This window comes from Lampetra fluviatilis, chromosome 63 (assembly GCF_964198595.1).
Source record: "Lampetra fluviatilis chromosome 63, kcLamFluv1.1, whole genome shotgun sequence".
NCBI classification, from domain to species: Eukaryota; Metazoa; Chordata; class Hyperoartia; order Petromyzontiformes; family Petromyzontidae; genus Lampetra; species Lampetra fluviatilis.
The window spans coordinates 1,510,398-1,532,295 of NC_136337.1; positions in this window are offsets into that span (position 1 = coordinate 1,510,398).

Here is a 21,898-nt window from a genome sequence, read left to right on the forward strand (position 1 = left end):
CACCAGTGGGGCCACCACTGTAGAGAACAACACGGACTCCGAGTTCTACACCAGCGTGGCCACCACTGTAGAGAACAACACGGACTCCGAGTTCCACACCAGTGGGGCCACCACTGTAGAGAACAACACGGACTCCGAGTTACACACCAGTGGGGCCACCACTGTAGAGAACAACACGGACTCCGAGTTACACACCAGTTGGGGCCACCACTGTAGAGAACAACACGGACTCCGAGTTCCACCCCAGTGGGGCCACCACTGTAGAGAACAACACGGACTCCGAGTTCCACACCAGTGGGGCCACCACTGTAGAGAACAACACGGACTCCGAGTTCCACACCAGTGGGGCCACCACTGTAGAGAAGAACACGGACTCCGAGTTCTACACCAGCGTGGCCACCACTGTAGAGAACAACACGGACTCCGAGTTCCACACCAGTGGGGCCACCACTGTAGAGAACAACACGGACTCCGAGTTACACACCAGTGGGGCCAACACTGTAGAGAACAACACGGACTCCGAGTTACACACCAGTGGGGCCACCACTGTAGAGAACAACACGGACTCCGAGTTCCACCCCAGTGGGGCCACCAATGTAGAGAACAACACGGACTCCGAGTTACACACCAGCGCGGCCACCACTGTAGAGAACAACACGGATTCCGAGTTACACACCAGCGTGGCCACCACTGTAGAGAACAACACGGACTCCGAGTTACACACCAGCGTGGCCACCACTGTAGAGAACAACACGGACTCCGAGTTACACACCAGCGCGGCCACCACTGTAGAGAACAACACGGACTCCGAGTTACACACCAGTGGGGCCACCACTGTAGAGAACAACACGGACTCCGAGTTACACACCAGTGGGGCCACCACTGTAGAGAACAACACGGACTCCGAGTTCCACCCCAGTGGGGCCACCACTGTAGAGAACAACACGGACTCCGAGTTCCACACCAGTGGGGCCACCACTGTAGAGAACAACACGGACTCCGAGTTCCACACCAGTGGGGCCACCACTGTAGAGAACAACACGGACTCCGAGTTCCACACCAGTGGGGCCACCACTGTAGAGAACAACACGGACTCCGAGTTCTACACCAGCGTGGCCACCACTGTAGAGAACAACACGGACTCCGAGTTCCACACCAGTGGGGCCACCACTGTAGAGAACAACACGGACTCCGAGTTACACACCAGTGGGGCCACCACTGTAGAGAACAACACGGACTCCGAGTTACACACCAGTGGGGCCACCACTGTAGAGAACAACACGGACTCCGAGTTCCACCCCAGTGGGGCCACCACTGTAGAGAACAACACGGACTCCGAGTTCCACACCAGTGGGGCCACCACTGTAGAGAACAACACGGACTCCGAGTTCCACACCAGTGGGGCCACCACTGTAGAGAACAACACGGACTCCGAGTTCTACACCAGCGTGGCCACCACTGTAGAGAACAACACGGACTCCGAGTTACACACCAGTGGGGCCACCACTGTAGAGAACAACATGGACTCCGAGTTACACACCAGCGTGGCCACAACTGTAGAGAACAACACGGACTCCGAGTTACACACCAGTGGGGCCACCACTGTAGAGAACAACACGGACTCCGAGTTCCACCCCAGTGGGGCCACCACTGTAGAGAACAACACGGACTCCGAGTTCCACACCAGCGCGGCCACCACTGTAGAGAACAACACGGACTCCGAGTTCTACACCAGCACGGCCACCAATGTAGAGAACAACACGGACTCCGAGTTCCACACCAGTGGGGCCACCACTGTAGAGAACAACACGGACTCCGAGTTCCACACCAGTGGGGCCACCACTGTAGAGAACAACACGGACTCCGAGTTCTACACCAGCGTGGCCACCACTGTAGAGAACAACACGGACTCCGAGTTCCACACCAGTGGGGCCACCACTGTAGAGAACAACACGGACTCCGAGTTCCACACCAGCGCGGCCACCACTGTAGAGAACAACACGGACTCCGAGTTCCACACCAGTGGGGCCACCACTGGAGAGAACAACACGGACTCCGAGTTCCACCCCAGTGGGGCCACCACTGTAGAGAACAACACGGACTCCGAGTTACACACCAGTGGGGCCACCACTGTAGAGAACAACACGGACTCCGAGTTCCACCCCAGTGGGGCCACCACTGTAGAGAACAACACGGACTCCGAGTTCCACACCAGTGGGGCCACCACTGTAGAGAACAACACGGACTCCGAGTTCCACACCAGTGGGGCCACCACTGTAGAGAACAACACGGACTCCGAGTTCCACACCAGTGGGGCCACCACTGTAGAGAACAACACGGACTCCGAGTTCTACACCAGCGTGGCCACCACTGTAGAGAACAACACGGACTCCGAGTTCCACACCAGTGGGGCCACCACTGTAGAGAACAACACGGACTCCGAGTTACACACCAGTGGGGCCACCACTGTAGAGAACAACACGGACTCCGAGTTACACACCAGTGGGGCCACCACTGTAGAGAACAACACGGACTCCGAGTTCCACCCCAGTGGGGCCACCACTGTAGAGAACAACACGGACTCCGAGTTCCACACCAGTGGGGCCACCACTTTAGAGAACAACACGGACTCCGAGTTCCACACCAGTGGGGCCACCACTGTAGAGAACAACACGGACTCCGAGTTCTACACCAGCGTGGCCACCACTGTAGAGAACAACACGGACTCCGAGTTACACACCAGTGGGGCCACCACTGTAGAGAACAAGACGGACTCCGAGTTACACACCAGCGTGGCCACCACTGTAGAGAACAACACGGACTCCGAGTTACACACCAGTGGGGCCACCACTGTAGAGAACAACACGGACTCCGAGTTCCACCCCAGTGGGGCCACCACTGTAGAGAACAACACGGACTCCGAGTTCCACACCAGCGCGGCCACCACTGTAGAGAACAACACGGACTCCGAGTTCTACACCAGCACGGCCACCAATGTAGAGAACAACACGGACTCCGAGTTCCACACCAGTGGGGCCACCACTGTAGAGAACAACACGGACTCCGAGTTCCACACCAGTGGGGCCACCACTGTAGAGAACACCACGGACTCCGAGTTCTACACCAGCGTGGCCACCACTGTAGAGAACAACACGGACTCCGAGTTCCACACCAGTGGGGCCACCACTGTAGAGAACAACACGGACTCCGAGTTCCACACCAGCGCGGCCACTACTGTAGAGAACAACACGGACTCCGAGTTCCACACCAGTGGGGCCACCACTGGAGAGAACAACACGGACTCCGAGTTCCACCCCAGTGGGGCCACCACTGTAGAGAACAACACAGACTCCGAGTTACACACCAGCGCAGCCACCACTGTAGAGAACAACACGGACTCCGAGTTACACACCAGTGGGGCCACCACTGTAGAGAACAACACGGACTCCGAGTTACACACCAGCGCAGCCACCACTGTAGAGAACAACACGGACTCCGAGTTACACACCAGTGGGGCCACCACTGTAGAGAACAACACGGACTCCGAGTTCCACACCAGCGCAGCCACCACTGTAGAGAACAACACGGACTCCGAGTCCCACACCAGCGGGGCCACCACTGTAGAGAACAACACGGACTCCGAGTTCCACCCCAGTGGGGCCACCACTGTAGAGAACAACACAGACTCCGAGTTACACACCTGCGCGGCCACCACTGTAGAGAACAACACGGACTCCGAGTTACACACCAGTAGGGCCACCACTGTAGAGAACAACACGGACTCCGAGTTACACACCATCACGGGCACCACTGTAGAGAACAACACGGACTCCGAGTTACACACAAGCGGGGCCACCACTGTAGAGAACAACACGGACTCCGAGTTCCACCCCAGCACGGCCACCACTGTAGAGAACAACACGGACTCCGAGTTCCACCCCAGCGCGGCCACCACTGTAGAGAACAACACGGACTCCGAGTTCCACACCAGCGCGGCCACCACTGTAGAGAACAACACGGACTCCGAGTTCCACCCCAGCGCGGCCACCACTGTAGAGAACAACACGGACTCCGAGTTACACGCCGTGCATCTCCAGCACCGCGTGCGCCGCTTCTACCATCTCCACGTGGGCCGACATCCCGACCTGCTCGGCTGCCATCAGCCACTGCTCTGTGAGTTTGTTCTATGAAGACCCCCGTGCAGTGGCCATGGCCTTCAAGATGGACTCGTGCCCAAGTCGTCTCCTGGCTGGTGCTTGTGTGCTGCTACCGGCTTGTGTGTAACTGGTGGAGCGGACTGCTGCTCATCACCCACCCACTAACTCTGCTCTCAACGCATCAAACTCACTGTCACCTCATCCATCACACACACACACACCCTATACTTTCTCAAACAATGGCACCTCTCATATTCTGTTCCTTATTTTCCTCCAGTCTACAATATTCTAGAATTGTATGCTATTGTTTGTTTCATTAGGTGTCCTCTGGTCACCCGTAGCTTAAAGATTACTCATAGACATGCCTCACTACACGTCATGAAACGCCGTTTAGGATAGCATTCTATTACAAAATACATTGTTAAACTATTAATATTTCGTTCATTAGGTCAGGTGTTGAAATCAATCCTGGTAACATTGTAGCCACATCTTCTCTGTCACTCACCTGGCTACTCAACAGATTTCAAAAACAAACGGGGCCTTGCAATTGTCCAGATCAACATCAGAGGACTCACAGCTAAACTTAAACAATTAAAAATGCAATTCAATAATCTTTGCCCGGACACCTTCTGCCTGTCTGAAACATGCCTTACCTCACATTTCACTCATAGCCTAATAGAAATTTAAGGATATAATTACATTACTATTGGACAGGCAATCAAGAGGAGGAGGCATAGAAGTTTATGTGAAAAACTATCGACTTACATTTCACTTACTGCTGTATCCGACCCAGGCTCTTTTAAACGTATCACACCCATCGTTTTTTCTCAAGGTAACCAAATTTGACTGATGTGTTGCTATTGACCACCAAATTGTAAGATATCAAATTGATCCCGGGATAAAATTACGTCTCCCATTCTGAAAGGTGAATTATTTATCATAAGGGACCTAAATTAGAATTGGCTAAACCTACCAAAGGATGCATTAGACTTTACTAACGGGTACAATCCGTATCAATTAATTACTTCAACCGCTCTATGGGAACCTCATTTGCCAGTAAAAATATGATAATTGTTTTTTTTTCAACTTCAAGGACAGTGCACATTATCAGAGTTATGTTCTTTTGTTTGTATTACGACTGCAGGTATTGCGGTCTATGCCAACATGACTCCTTGTAAAAAGGTGTCAGTTTTGTTGCCAGATAGAAGGGTAAAAAACCAATTATCATATTTCAACCGCTATTTGACAAAGCGCCCCCTAACATCAGGCGGAGGGTAAGCCGGCCGTGGTCGTAGCAGGTGACCACGACTAGCAAAGTCCTCGAGTGGGACGTCCGTCATCCACCACGTGGCCATCAGTCAGCACCGCCATCATTGTCTCTCGTCTAGAAACAGCTTCCTGTGGTGGACATGCAAACAAACGTTCTCTGATCATGTTCGCGATGCATGCTCTGATACGTACAATGTCTTTGTACTGTTCATCTTTTGGCATTCTCTAGTCTGACACCCCTGAGAAATATATTCTTAGGTTTTTTTCGGTAAAGTCACGTAGGTAAAACATCAAAATTAATGAAAAAATAAAAATAAAAAAATAAAATAAAAAAATAAATCACGACGTTTCGGAGGCAACACAAGTCTCCGTCATCAGGTGGGACCGTCCCACCTGATGACGTAGACTTGTGTTGCCTCCGAAACGTCGTGATTTTTTATTTTTTATTTTTTATTTATTTTCATTAATTTTGATGTTTTACCTACGTGACTTTACCGAAACAACCTAAGAATATGATTCCTTGCAGTCACGAAAGCTTCAAATCTAGAACCCCTGAGAAAGACTTTGATTGTTTTTTCCAGGATGTTTCTGTTGCGTGTAGTCACTTTAAGATGTTTCTTGTTCACGTTTTTGTTTTGTTGCGGTTGCACCCGAGTCAAGAGCAGCATGGCTCACAGGGTTATCTTCATAAATATAAACGGCAAAGTTGTGATTATGTGTGTCTGTTCCAAATGTTTAGCGTACTTCCCGACATGCAACAAACTTGAAATTTGCCATGTGGGTACTTTCCAGACTGTACACCATGCAAAAATTATAAAAATAGACTTTTGTATTTTTTGAGGGGTGGGGGGGGAGCTCAATGCATAGATTTTTTATACGGCAAGTGAGCTGTGACGTCAAATCTGTCACGTGACCCGCGCATGTGGAAGCGAGTTCGATTCCCGCTCACGGCCACCACCGGTGACGATTATTTCAACCGCTCCTGGGCCTCCCTTAGGTCGACTCAGCCTCAAAACGAGTAACTGCTATGGCGTGTGAACATCGCCACTATTGAGACAAAGGCGGCCGGGCGTGGTGGATCCAAGTCGCGGGCGACGCCGTGTAGTACAGCTACTACCTAATAAATTACACTGAAAATGAAACTGAGACTAGGCCATAAATAAGGCTGCTCTCTTTGCTGTAGGCCAATCGTTTTCAAAGACAATGTATGTTCCTTGCAAGAGGTATTCTTCTTTTTCATATTTTGATACTGGCAAAAAAATGTACCCCGTGATATTGCTGCTCACCCAAGCTATGCATGCTCTGGTACGTGTGGCAATGTCTTTGTACCGTTGGCCTTTTGGTATTGATCTCTGGTCTGACACTGGTGATGAGATGAGGCCATACAGCTGGCTTCAGTTGTGACGTCCTACCGGTTTCACTCCAATGCGCGATGCGGCCAGTAGGTGGCAGTACAGCAAAGTGGTTTTCCATCGTGGAGAGATCCGCCAAGCATTGAAGATACATTCCGCGATCTACCCGCCAGAAGATCCATCAACCCAACAACCACCGGATGTGATGGTAGGTACAAGTTGCATAGTCGCTAACGGGTAACATCGCCTGATATTTAACAAAATGTGAAGGAATTTAAAGCATCATCACACGAACTCCGGTCATCCTTGCAGCGGACAAAGACGGTGGTTGCTGCATCACGCGGCACTTTCAGATGCGCTGCTGCTTTTTGCGGCCGTCTGGAACGCTCTTCCTGGCCAATATTAGGACGCCACTGGAGATATGCACTTTTAAATCATAATTTAGATTGCAAACACATTTCCTTAGAACTGCGTTTTGTGAGAATATGTTTTCCCCTTTTTTCTGGAAACAATCGAAACGTCGTGAGAATTTAATTGTTTTATAATTATTTTATTATTTCCCTTCTACGTCACTTTACTGAAAGAACCAATAATATGAATCCCTGCAGTCACGAAAGCTTTAAATCGAAACAAAACAGCTGTGTTAAGATGTTTAAACACCAAACTGAAAGCTTTTACAAGGAATCATGTCTGCATCAACCACAATACTTGTGGTCAGAATGCAAACAAAAAACATACTCTGATAATATATGCATTAAATCTTAACTTAAAGCTTTCGTGACTGCAGGAATTCATATTATTTGGTCTTTCGGTAAAGCCACGTAGATAGAAAAAATAATAAAAATATCACGACGTTTCGATCACAACGCAAGCAATCGTCAAAAATGTTTTCACCTGATGACGATTGCTTGCGTTGCGATCGAAACGTCCTGATATTTTTTATTATTTTAATATCTACGTGGCTTTGCTCTGATAGTGCCGTTGTCTTTGTCGTGTACGCCTCTTGGCGTCCTCTGGTCTAACACCTTTTGAGACGAAGCTCGAAAGAAAGCTGTCTTTGGTGTGGACCAATCAGTTTCAAAGACAATGCATATATTATCACAGTACGTTTTTTGTGTGCTATATGACCACAAGTATTGTGGTCAATGCAGACATGATTCCTTGTAAAAGGTTTCAGTTTGGTGTTTTAATATCTCAACACCTGTTTTGTTGCCAGAATAAAAGAGAAAACCTATTCTTATATTGTGGTACTGGCAAAGGAGGTCCCATGATGGAAACTGCGTTTCGTGTTTAGTTTGTTGTCCTTCGGAGACCCATAGACTCACACAGAGACCCATAGACTCACATATAGACCTATAGACTCATGCAGAGACCTATAGACTCACACAGAGACCAATAGACTCACACAGAGACCCATAGACTCACATAGAGACCCATAGACTCACACAGAGACCATAGACTCACACAGAGACCCATAGACTCACACAGAGACACATAGACTCACACAGAGACCCATAGACTCACACAGAGAACCATAGACTCACACAGAGACCCATAAACTCACACAGAGATCCATAGATTATCACAGAGACCCATAGACTCACACAGAGACCCATAGACTCACATAGAGACCTATAGACTCACACAGAGACCCATAGACTCACATAGAGACCCATAGACTAACACAGAGACCCATAGACTCACACAGAGACCCATAGACTCACACAGAGACCCATAGACTCACACAGAGACCCATAGACTCACACAGAGACCCATAGACTCACACAGAGACCCATAGACTCACAAAAATCCAGAGACTCATAAAGAGAACAATTTCTGAAGAACTACTCTTTGTGTTTAGTTTGTTGTCCTTCCCCGGCGCCTCCGATGAGCCGGGTTGGTTCCATACAGTGCGAAAGAAGTTCAACATACAGTCTGTTTTCTAGATTTGAAGTTTTCGTGACTGCAAGGATTCATACTCTTTGTTTGTTTCGGTAAAGTCACGTAGGTAAATTTTTTTATGAAAAAACAACTAAATTAAATCACGACGTTTCGGAGGCAACGCAAGCTTCCGTCTTCAGGTGGAACCGTCACAGCAAAATTACTGTATCACTTGATGCAGTAATTTTAATTTATTTTAATTTTTTACCTACGTGACTTTACCGAAAACCCCTCAGAAGGTTGTCTCCCCATGTTTGGGACTACAGCTTTGCGGATTGTACGGTCAGAGTATCCGTTCATCCTGAGGGCTTTGTGTACGTGCTCCAACTCACTGGCTAGGTGGTGCTGGTCGGAGATGCAACAGGCCCTATGGTGTAGTGTTGTGATGACGGAATTCTTCTGGGCTGGATGGTGGTGGGAGTCAGGCTTTAGATAGGCATCCGTGTGAGTGGCTTTCCTGTAGACCGAATGTCCCAACGAGCCATCAAGTTTCTTCTCGATCAAAACATCCAGGAATGGTAGATGGTAGCTTGCCATCCTTTTCCACTTCCATGGTGAATTTTAGAGGGAGGGAGGGGGGCTAGAGGGGGGGCAGAGAGGCTGCTGGTGGGGGAGGGGGGCTGGAGGGGGCTGGAGGGGGAGGGGGCTGGAGGGGGAGGGGGCTGGAGGGGGAGGGGGCTGGAGGGGGAGGGGGCTGGAGGGGGCTGGAGGGGGAGGGGGCTGGAGGGGGAGGGGGCTGGAGGGGGAGGGGGCTGGAGGGGGAGGGGGGCTGGAGGGGGCTGGAGGGGGAGGGGGCTGGAGGGGGAGGGGGCTGGAGGGGGAGGGGGCTGGAGGGGGAGGGGGCTGGAGGGGGCTGGAGGGGGAGGGGGCTGGAGGGGGAGGGGGCTGGAGGGGGCTGGAGGGGGAGGGGGCTGGAGGGGGAGGGGGCTGGAGGGGGCTGGAGGGGGAGGGGGCTGGAGGGGGAGGGGGGCTGGAGGGGGCTGGAGGGGGAGGGGGCTGGTGGGGGAGGGGGGCTGGAGGGGGCTGGAGGGGGAGGGGGCTGGAGGGGGAGGGGGCTGGAGGGGGAGGGGATGGAGCACAGTGACTGCTGGGGGGAGGGGGGCTAGAAGGGGAGGGGGGCTGGAGGGGGGGGGGCTAGGGAGGAGGGGGAGCAGAGGGGCTGTTGGGGGGGTGGGGGGCTGGACAGGGAAGGGGGGCTGGAGATGGAGGGGGGGCTGGAGGGGGGAGGGGCTGCAGAGGGATGTATTCGCGAAAAAAAATATTACCGAGAATTTAAATGGCACACGAATATCGGAGCTTCTCTTTGCACGCAAATGCACAATTAGGGGAGGATTATCGCAAATGATGGTCTTCCTTGAGCAATAACAACAACAGCAGCAACAATAATAATATAATAATAATGCGACATCAAGATTAAGGGTCGGGTTTTGAACATTATACAAAACTGCAGCGGATTCAGCGATCACTATCAGCCGGAGCGCGCCACGTGTGCCTCCGTGGGGAGTGGTGGCGCAGCGGTTGGCGTGCCACCAACCACCACCACCGACACCGCTGGCGGCTGTCTGAACTGGATCCTAGGCCCCCTTCCCCTAGATCTACTCAGCCTTAAATGAGTAGCTGGCGAGACAAAGGCGGCCCCAGCGTGGTGCCGGCCACCCACCCCCTCGTGTGCCTTCATAGGCGCTGCTGCTACTCGCTGCCAACAGCACTTGCCCCAACAGTGTGCTCCAGGCACATAACGGGGACCTTTTGTCTTTGTGCGGGGAGCGGTGGCGCAACGGTGAGCTGCGACCTCAGTTCCATTCTCGCTCACGAACAACACCGGCGGAGAATATTTGAAAAGGTCTCGGAGTCCTCCTCCTCTAGGTCGACTCGGCCTTAAATGAGTAGCTGGTGGGGTGTCAAAAAAAACAAACATCGGCACCGAGGAGACGGAGGCGGCCCGAGTGGGGTGCTGGCCACCCACCCCTCGTGTGCTATCCCTGCCTTCACATAGACGCTACTTGCTAACGGCACTATTATTATTTTTACTAACTTTTTATTTTATTTTACCAGGTAAGGCTACGCTGAGCTGTATAGCTTTTTTTTGGAAGCTACCTGACCATCACAAATGATAGCTTCACGAAGTGACGGCTTATCAGCACCATTGCGTGTACATTTAAAGAGAAAGCCAAACACGCTAAACGCGTGGTGATGTAGATTCTAAATGGGGAGGGGAAAACCCGGAGGACCCGGAGAGAAATCTACGCGACCACCACGGGAAGAGAGAAATAGACACAAACTCCGAATACACAGCAGCAGGTTTCGTCAGGGTCGGGATAGAACCCACACGACCTCCTGCATCCCAGGCGAGGGAGTTAACATCTCCGAGCCACCGTGCTGATGATGAGAGCGAGAGTGGTGCCACGACCACGGAACAACTCTGCAAGCGCCGCGATTCCTTCCCGGCCCCTGCACTGAACACACAACCCGCACGCAGCGCACACACGTAGTAGGGGGGGGGGGATCGCCTGGCACATCGGGTTTTAATCCGAAGTGCCCCTACAGGGAGAGTCCCACGGTTTCCCGGTGCCAGGGGATTGGCCGACCCTCGCAGGGCAGGCTACATTGCGGTGCCCCTAAGATTGGTTTAAACTTGTGTGGGCGCAGAAAGAAAAGGTTCCCTGGGCCAACCGCAATGAGGTACAATTCTAGATTTGAAGCTTTCGTGACTGCAAGTATTCATATTCTTAGGTTTTTTCGGTAAAGTCACGTAGGTAAAACATCAAAATTAATGAAAATAAAATAAAACAAAAAATCAAACAAAAAAAAATCAAACAAAAAATCACGACGTGTTGCCTCCGAAACGTCGTGATTTTTTGTTTGATTTTTTGTTTTATTTTATTTTCATTAATTTTGATGTTTTACCTACGTGACTTTAACGGAAAAAACCTAAGAAAAAGGAGGTACAACTCGGAGGGGGGGGTAACGGAGGACGGGACATTGAGCAAGAAGGGCTTCCAGACAAAGGGACAATGGGTGGCCGCCACCGCCCGCCGGTAACAGGGGGGGGGGGGGGGGTAACCGCAGGTAAGCGCACGATTGGCCACGCGGTACAATGGCGCCCCGGGCCTTTGAAGTTAAGGGAATAAAAAAGAGCAGCGCGGGACAATTTTGGTCAGTTGCCTTCAACGTCCGGGCCGTCCAGACCCACTCCCTGCCGGCCTGCCACCTCGAGCCGCTCGCAGCCTCCGTGTGATGCCAGCGAGCGCCGCTACGAGGCAGTGATGGGTCAAGTATTCTCCCGTCCTTCTCCCTCCGACTCTCACGGCGTCCGTGCGACGCCGCGAGTCCAGCTTCGAGGTGCGCGGTAAGACGACTGAGTGACTGGGTCCGTAGACAGAGTCAGGCTAAGCTCTTCTCGCAAGGTATTCCCCCTCCAGGTAGTGTGCATTTGCGCCGTTGATGAACTTTGGTGCAGAGTATCGGCGCAGTGTGACTTCTGTGTGTGTGTGGGTAGAACATCGGTGTGGTGTCTGCGATTTGTGTGCGGTGCGACTGCGCGAGAGAGCGAGCGTAGAGCTGCAGCGTGGGTGTGGTGTTAGTAATCTGAGGGGGTGTGTGAGGCGCGCGCGCGTATTCAAACGTAAGCGCTCGCGCGTGTTTGCGCAACAACAATAGCATCGACGGCGAGGCGCGCGCACAAACTCGCGCAGCCCCTTAGCGCTCGCCTTCGTGTGCCAGCGGATTAGGGCTCAGCCACCCGGAGGTGCGCGCATATTCATACCGCCGCTATAGCGCTCGCCTTCGTGTAAAACGAGCGCCTGCAGGGGCGCGCGTGTGCACGCAGCCGCCTCCGTGTAAAACGAGCGCCTGCAGGGGCACGCGTGTGCACGCAGCCGCCTCCGTGTAAAACGAGCGCCTGCAGGGGCGCGCGTGTGCACGCAGCCGCCTCCGTGTTCGTGGCGGTGTGCGGGATAACCCCAGGCGGTGGTGAGCCAGCCACTTGACCATGTCCCTCTGAGGGAGCGGGGGGGGGGGATCACCCAATCGGAGGGGGCCCGGCGAGAGGCGGCCGAAGAGGAGGAGGGGGGGAGTGGAGGGGGTGGACGTCGGCCTCCACCAGAGACCCAGACTCCAAACAGGCAGAAGCAGGCATCGTTTAGGGTCGGGATTGAACCCACGAACCTCCTGCATACCAGGCCAAGTAGTTCACATCTCGTCACGCCCCCTGCAGTCTGTTACGGGCTACACGGGAGACCTTTGTCTTTGTTTCTCTGTGCGCGTCCATAAATGACGTCACGCACCTAGGGGGGGGGGGAAGGGGGCAGACATTTGTGACGATGTGTGACGAGGGGGGGGGGGGTTGAGAAATGTGACGTCACATCAAAATGCGCAACTTTAAATAAAGAAAGACAAAACGTTCTCCTTAATTAAATAGACTTTTTAATAAATGTTTTCTCCTACAACATCAAAGTGCAGCGCCAAATTAAATACGCACCACAATGACAATAGTTTAAAGCGATTTGAAGCATGTTTTCTTTTGGCGGGGGGGGGGCAGAGCTTTGTGACGTCATATTTGAGGGGGGGGGGGGTCTGACGTCATTTATGGACGGCCCTATAATACATGCTCTGATAATTATCAGGGCCACGTGTTTGTTTGCATGTTCACCACAAGTACCGTGTGCGGTTAATGCAGTCACTTGATTCCTTACAAAATATATATTTGCTGTTTGAACATCTTACCACACCGGTTTTATTGCCAGAATGAGTGAAATCTATGACTATGTTCCTTACGCAATTGTCTATATTGTGTTACGTGGAGATGACTCCTCTGCTTGCGAACATTTGACTTGCAAACTTTCAGAGATACGAAACACATTCCTCCTGCGGAGGGAGCTGGTAGGAACGTTGGGTTGCTCGGTCAATGGCCTGCAGGGTCAACGGCGGCGTGGTGTATTCCGCAAATATGGCCGACTGTGAGGGCGGGCACAAGCCGGCGTGAGTAGGTTAAACGTTGAGCTTTATAAGGGCACCACGGGGTGACCAGCCCCTCCCCACCCAGCCCCACCCCTCCCACCCAGCCCCACCCTACCCACCCAGCCCCTCCCCACCCTCCCCTCCCCACCCAGCCCCACCCCTCCCACCCCCCACCCAGCCCCACCCTCCCCACCCAGCCCATCCCCACCCTCCCATCCCCACCCAGCCCCTCCTTCCCCACCCAGCCCCTCCCTGCACGACGGACACAATAATCCCCTGTGGGCTGGTGTAACCAGGAGATTCCTACCAGTACAAATACGTCCGTATTTCATGTAGATGGCACTGCCGAAGTTTTACTGCCACGGTCGCGTGTTCCACCACCCCAAGTACATCTGTCAATTAAAGAAAGAGCTTCATAGATCATCGGATTCCTCCAGGATCAAAGACCGATTCCGATTCTGCAACAGCGTCTCTGGCGAGATTACACGGGAATGATGAGTGTGTCTGGATGTATCTCTGTTCTTTGAGTGCGTGTGAGATGATGATAATTTAGAACAATAATTATATAAAGTTACATTCATTCACGGACCTTTGTCAATTTGGAGGGGGTCGTTTCACCATACTTCACCTCGCTAGCCAATGCGCGTTCGTAGTTCAAAGAGGGGAGACCCCCCCCCACGCCCCCCAGGACCGGCTGAGATTATCGTTGGCCACTGATGTTATCCGTGCGCCGGAAATAGAACCGAGGGTCGTGCCGGTTCATAGCTCAGCGTGCCAACCACTGCGCCACCGCTCCCGCCCGCTCCCCCCCCTCACCCACGCGATAAGAGAAATCGTCGTTTCGCGGTCATTATCGCTGCCTCTTGACGGACTTCCTGGCAGCAACAACATCATCATCAGCAGCAGCAGCATCAGCAGCGTCATCGTGAGGAACAACAGCGTAATAATCGTCATCATCAGCGGCATCAGCAGGAACGGCAGCAGCATCATGATTATCAGTAGCAGCAGCAGCAGCAGCATCAGCAGCAGCGTCCTCATAATCATCGTCGTTATCAACAACATCATCAGCAAAAACATCATCATTAGCAGCAGCATCCTCATAATCATCGTCATCATCAACAGCATCATCAGCAGCATCCTCGTTGTCATCATCGTCATCATCAACAGCATCATTAGCATTCTCATCATCAGCATCCTCATCATCGGTATCAGCATTAGCAGCAACATCCTCATAACCATCAGCAACAGCATCATCATCAGCAGAATCATAATCATCATCAGCATGCTCATAATCATCGTCATAAGTAGCAACAACAGCATCATCATCATCAGCATCATAATCATCGTCAGCATACTTATAATCATCAGCAACAGCATCAGCATCATCATTAGCAGAAGCATCATAACATTCGTCAAGGTCGATAAAGTTCGTACTTAGTTGTCGGAGGTCAACAGTCTACGCTCTAGAGCAGTTCTAAATCAACGCATTTCTTTAGAACTGCTTGTAGTAGTAGTTGTTGTTGTTGTTGTGTTTAGTTTGTTGTCCTTCACCCGCATCTCCGATTTGCGCGCTTGGCTATATTATGGTGCGAACAAAAAGTTCAACATATGGGCAGTCCTGGACCTACGGACACAATTGGTTCCCGAGACCCCGTTCGTAAGTCTAAGGGTTCGTAAGTCGGAACACAACGATGCGCCGTATTTAAATGCCCACCCGGTCTGTGGTATGAAATGTGTTGCGGTTCAATAGAACAGGGAAGCACTGTTAAACTCGCGAATAAGAAGAGATATTGTATGTTTGCAAAGAAAATATAAATATATACTGTATAGTAAATGAAGTAAAATCTAAAATAAAGTCACGTGAATAGAAAACTAAAATATGTTTCATTTTCAAATCCTGTATCTCGAGTCATGATACTGGCGTGCTGGTCGCAAGGGGCGCAATGAGTGACCACAATTGCACAGACAGACATACACACACAGACAGACACACACACACACACAGACACACACACAGACACAGACACACAGACACACACACACAGACACAAACACAGACACACACACAGACACACACAGACACACACACACAGACACAAACACAGACACACACACAGACACACACACAGACACACAGACACACACACACAGACACACACACAGACACAAACACAGACACACACACAGACACACACACACAGACACAAACACAGACACACACACAGACACACACACACACAGACACACACACACAGACACACACACACAGACACAAAGACAGACACACACACAGACACACACAGACAGACACACACACAGACACACACACACACACACAGACAGACACACACACACAGACACAAACACAGACACACACACAGACACACACACAGATACACACAGACAGACACACACACACAGACACACACACAGACACAGACAGACACACACACAGACACAAACACAGACACACACACAGACACACACACAGACAGACACACACAGACAGACAGACACACAGACAGACATACACACAGACACACACACAGACAGACATACACACAGACACACACACAGACACACAGACACACACACACAGACACAAACACAGATACACACACAGACACACACACAGACACACAGACACACACACACAGACACACACACAGACAGACACACACACAGACACACACACAGACAGACACACACACAGACACAAACACACAGACACACAGACAGACACACACACATAGACACACACACACAGACACAAACACAGACACACACACAGACACACACAGACAGACACACACACACACAGACAGACACACACACACAGACACAAACACAGACACACACACAGACACACACACAGACACACACAGACACACACACAGACAGACACACACACAGACACACACAGACAGACACACACACACAAACACAGACACACACATAGACACACACACAGACACACAGACACACACACAGACACACAGACACACAGACACACACACAGACAGACATACACACAGACACACACACAGACAGACACACACACAGACAGACATACACACAGACACACACAGACAGAAACACACAACAACAACCGCCATTCGCCACTAAGTGGCGGTGACGTCACCACGACGCTTGTGCCAGGCCATGTGCACCTTGAGGCCACGTGAAGTGTCGAACGCCCGCTGGCAGGAGGTCACGGGGCAGACCCAGCAGGTGCCACGGGTCGACTGACTGAGATGACTGAAATGACTGAGATGACTGAGATGACCGAGATAACTGAGATGACTGAGATGGCTGAGATGACCGAGATGACTGAGATGACTGAGATGACTGAGATGACTGAGATGACCGAGATGACTGAGATGACTGAGATGGCTGAGATGACCGAGATGACCGAGATGACTGAGATGACTGAGATGACTGAGATGACCGAGATGACTGAGACGACTGAGATGACCGAGATGACTGAGATGACCGAGATGACCGAGATGACTGAGATGACTGGCTGATGCACCACCTGTGCCCCTTACTGTAAAAAATAAATCGTCCAAAATCGCGTGACGTCATTTATGGACGGCCCCACAAATGATATCCAAACGAAGTGGTTTACCATCAACATCACGTGCAATTTGAAGCAGTAGCCAAAAACTCGAAGCGTTGTAGTGACGTTGAGTCAAAATGTGGAGGGGAAAAACCCGAGGACCCGGAGAGAAATCCACGCGGAGAGAGACACGCAAACTCCAATTATACAGCAGCAGCAGGCGTCAGGGTCGGGATCGAACCCACGACCCCCTGTGCACCAGGCGAGGTAGTCAACATCTCCTAGCCACCGTGGTGATGATGATGAGAGAGAGACACGCAAACTCCAAATATACAGCAGCAGCAGGCGTCAGGGTCGGGATCGAACCCACGACCCCCTGTGCACCAGGCGAGGTAGTCAACATCTCCTAGCCACCGTGATGATGAGAGAGAGAGACACGCAAACTCCAAATACACAGCAGCAGGCGTCAGGGTCGGGATCGAACCCACGACCCCTTGTACACCAGGCGAGGCAGTTAACATCTCCTAGCCACCGTGATGATGATGAGAGAGAGACACGCAAACTCCAAATACACAGCAGGCGTCAGGGTCGGGATCGAACCCACGACCTCCTGCACACCAGGCGAGGCAGTTAACATCTCCTAGCCATGGATGCACAATCTGTTAGGTGGGGGCCCCCAATATTCGATTTGTCTCACAAGGTCGCACCCTCGATCCTATTGTATATCGCCGCCTCCGCTTGTCATCCACATCATCGGCACGCAGCAGACGGTCTCGACCACTTAGAGCAGTAGAGGGCGCTCCTGTCTTGACAAAATTCAACCAACTCAAGTATTCAAATGTCGATCTAAAGCTTTCGTGACTGCAGCAGGGATTCATATTATCGGTTCTTTCGGTGAAGTCACGTAGAAGGGAAACGATGAAATAATAAAAATAAAACAATAACATTATCACGACGTTTCGATTGCAACACAAGCAATCGTCATCACGTGTGAAAACCACAGCAATACTTTTTTTGTGATTTTCACACCTGATGATGATTGCTTGTGTTGCAATCGAAACGACGTGAGAATTTTATTTGTAATTTTTGTTATTATTTTATTATTTACATTCTACGTGAACTACCGAAAGAACCAAGCATATCAAGTTTAATTTATTAGGTACTAGCCGTACTACCCGGCTTCGCCCGGGACTTGGATCCACCACGCCCGGCCGCCTTTGTCTCCCCAGTGGCGATGTTCACACACCACAACAGTTACTCGTTTGAGGCTGAGTCGACCTAGGGGAAGCCCAGGACCGCTTAAATTAATCGTCACCGATGGTGGCCGTGAGCGGGAATCGAACTCGGGTCGCCGGGTTCGTAGCGCAGCGCGCTACCCACTACACTACAACGCGTGACGCTTCCACATGCGCGGGTCACGTGACAGATGTGACGTCACAGCTCACTTGCCGTGCAAACAAAATATGCATTATTCAGCCCCCCCCCCCCCCTACAAAAAAGTTAATTTTTAATAATGTTTGCATGGTGTACAGTCTGGAAAGTACCCACATGCCAAATTTCAAGTTTGTTGCATGTCGGGAAGTACGCTAAACATTTTGAACAGACACACGTAATCACAACTTTGCCTTTAATATTTACGGAGATAACCCTGTGAGCCATGCGGCTCTTGACTCGGGTGCAACCGCAACAAACAAAACATGAACAGAGAACATCTTAAAGCGACGACGCGCAACAGAAACATCCTGGATAAACCAGCAAATCTTCCAGAAAAACTCACCGTATTACAACGCTGTGTGCAACAATCCCAGTGTGATGCAAGCCAAACAATAACAACCACAAGACAATTTAGATTAAAGTTATCACGCCAACTCCGCAGTGCTTACTAACCTCTCTGCAATGTCGTTGGCTGATTATCTGATCGAATAAATCAAGGCCGTATCCATGGAGTCAACATTGGGGGGGACCAAATCTTCCAGGGGGTCTGGGGGTGCCCCCCACCAGAAAAAAAATCTAAATCTGAAAACGAATTTCCTGCATAAAATATAAAAAAAATTCACTATCACATGGGATGGAATTTTTATTTATTTTTGACAATAATGTCTAATAGTTTATTGTATTACATTGCTCTGTTTTTCTAACCTTTTCTTGTTTCATTGTATGTAATGGCAGAGATTAGGGATTTATAAAGTACAACCATAACCACAATCATATAATGAGAAATCTATGCATTGATTTATATGAAGACAAGTCCAGATATTGTGGCCAAGGTTTAGCAAATTGTTCCTTTTATTTACATAGCATAGCAATTATGATTTTTATATATGTTTGATAGCAATATATTGGGGGGGGGGCATTTTGAGCATATTTGAATATTGGGGGGTTGTATCCCCAATATTCAATATATATTATAATATTGTAATTACGGCCTTGGAAAAATATATCCCAGAAAAATTAACCCGTAAAAACAAAGTTTTTCACTATAAATCCTTTATATGCGTGGCGGCTAGAGTCCTCTCGTCCTCTGGCTTGAGATGGCTGCCACCTATGGGTCAGATGATTGCCTGCCACCATTAAGCAATTGGTAATTAAATATAAAAAAAATAATTCCTAAAAAGTGTAAAGTTATGGAAAAAAATTTTCACGAAAATAAGTTGTCACGCACAACGAGTCTGTGTGCAAAATGTCAGCTCGATTGGATCACGGGAAGTGGGTTAAAAACGACCGAAAAATTTGCACGGTCGTAAGCGCGCAAGCAAGCAAGTGAACTTAATATAAAGGATTTAAAAGGAGTTCCATGTCCATTTTTGTGGTGATCAAGTGACTGTCCTTCAAAGCGAATCAGGCATCATTTCGTGACGTTACATTACGTTTGTTTATGGTAAAAAAAAACCCCACCGGTATTACTTCACTCTGGAAGCTTCCTTTGCCAGTACTATCAACGATGATGAGAAATAATAAGAGTGATTTGACCCTCGCTGGCATTAAGACAGGAGTTGTGTTACGATATTCAAACATCACAACAGATTCCTTTGTCAGGAATCAGGTACTGCGTCAACCCCACACGGTACTTGTGTTGAACATGTAAACAAACATGTCTCGGATCATATAGATACATTGTCTTTGAAACTGATTGGTCTACCGCTGCAGCCTGTTTCATGGCCTAGTCGCACTCGTGTAATTAGAGCAGAACATTGCCAAAATGCGAACAGTACAGAGATAATTACTCAATTGACTGCCATTCAAAGCAACTCACGTTTCTATTTCGATGTAAAGCTTCTTTCGTGACTGCAGGGATTCGTATTCTCGGTTCTTTCGGTAAAGTCACGTAGAAGGGAAATAATAAAATAATAAAAATAAAACATAATAACATAATTAAATTTCGATGTAAAGCTTTCGTGACTGCAGGGATTCATCTTCTCGGTTCTTTCGGTAAAGTCACGTAGAAGGGAAATAATGAAATAATAAAAATATTCAACAATAAAATTCTCACGACGCTTCGATTGCTTGTGTTGCCGTCGAAACGTCGTGAGAATTTTATTGTTTTATATTTTTATTATTTTATTATTTCCCTTCTACGTGACTTTACCGAAAGAACCAACAATATTACTCACGTTTCGTTACGTTACATCACGCGTCTTCATGGTAACAAAAATAAAAAAAAACATCCGTCTTACTTAAATATGGGACATTTTTTCTAGAACTATCAAATGTAATAAAAATAATAAGAGTATGTTTTACCCTTTCAGGCACTAAAACAGGAGTTATGTTAAGATGTTCGAACACGACGTGGATACCTTTCGAAAGACCCCAAGTCTGCATTAACCGCACACGGCGCTTGCGGCAAAACGTCTCAACAGACATGCTAACATGATAACTGTGCATCGTACACGCTGTATTTGAAACTGATTGGCACACAGACAGCTGCAGCCTTGATAATTGTTTTTTTACCCTTCTATCTGGCAACAAAACCGACACTTTTTTTACAAGGAGTCATGTTTACATAGACCGCAATACCTGCAGTCGTAATGCAAACAAAAAACATAACTCTGATAATGTATGCACTGTCCTTGAAGTTGATTGGTCCACACCCGAGACAGCTTTCCTTAGAGCCTAGTCTCACATGGGTTGGACCAGATGACGCCAAAAGGCGCACAACTCAAAGACAATGCACCATCAGAGTATGAGAGCTCGGGGCAAGCATTTACACCATTGGAACTTCATTTGCCAGAAGAAAAAATATGATAATTGTTTTTTTACCCTTTTATCTGGCAACAAAACCAACACTTTTTTTACAAGGAGTCATGTTTACATAGACCGCAATACCTGCAGCCATAATGCAAACAAAAAAACATAACTCTGATAATGTATGCACTGTCCTTGAAGTTGATTGGTCCACACCCGAGACAGCTTTCCTTAGAGCCTAGTCTCACATGGGTTGGACCAGATGACTTCCAAAAGGCGCACAACTCAAAGACAATGCACCATCAGAGTATGAGAGCTCGGGGCAAGCATCTACACTATGGGAACCTCATTTGCCAGTAAAAATATGATAATTGGTACTTTACCCTTCTATCTGGCAACAAAACTGACACCTTTTTTTTACAAGGAGTCATGTTTACATAGACCGCAATACCTGCAGTCATAATGCAAACAAAAAACAC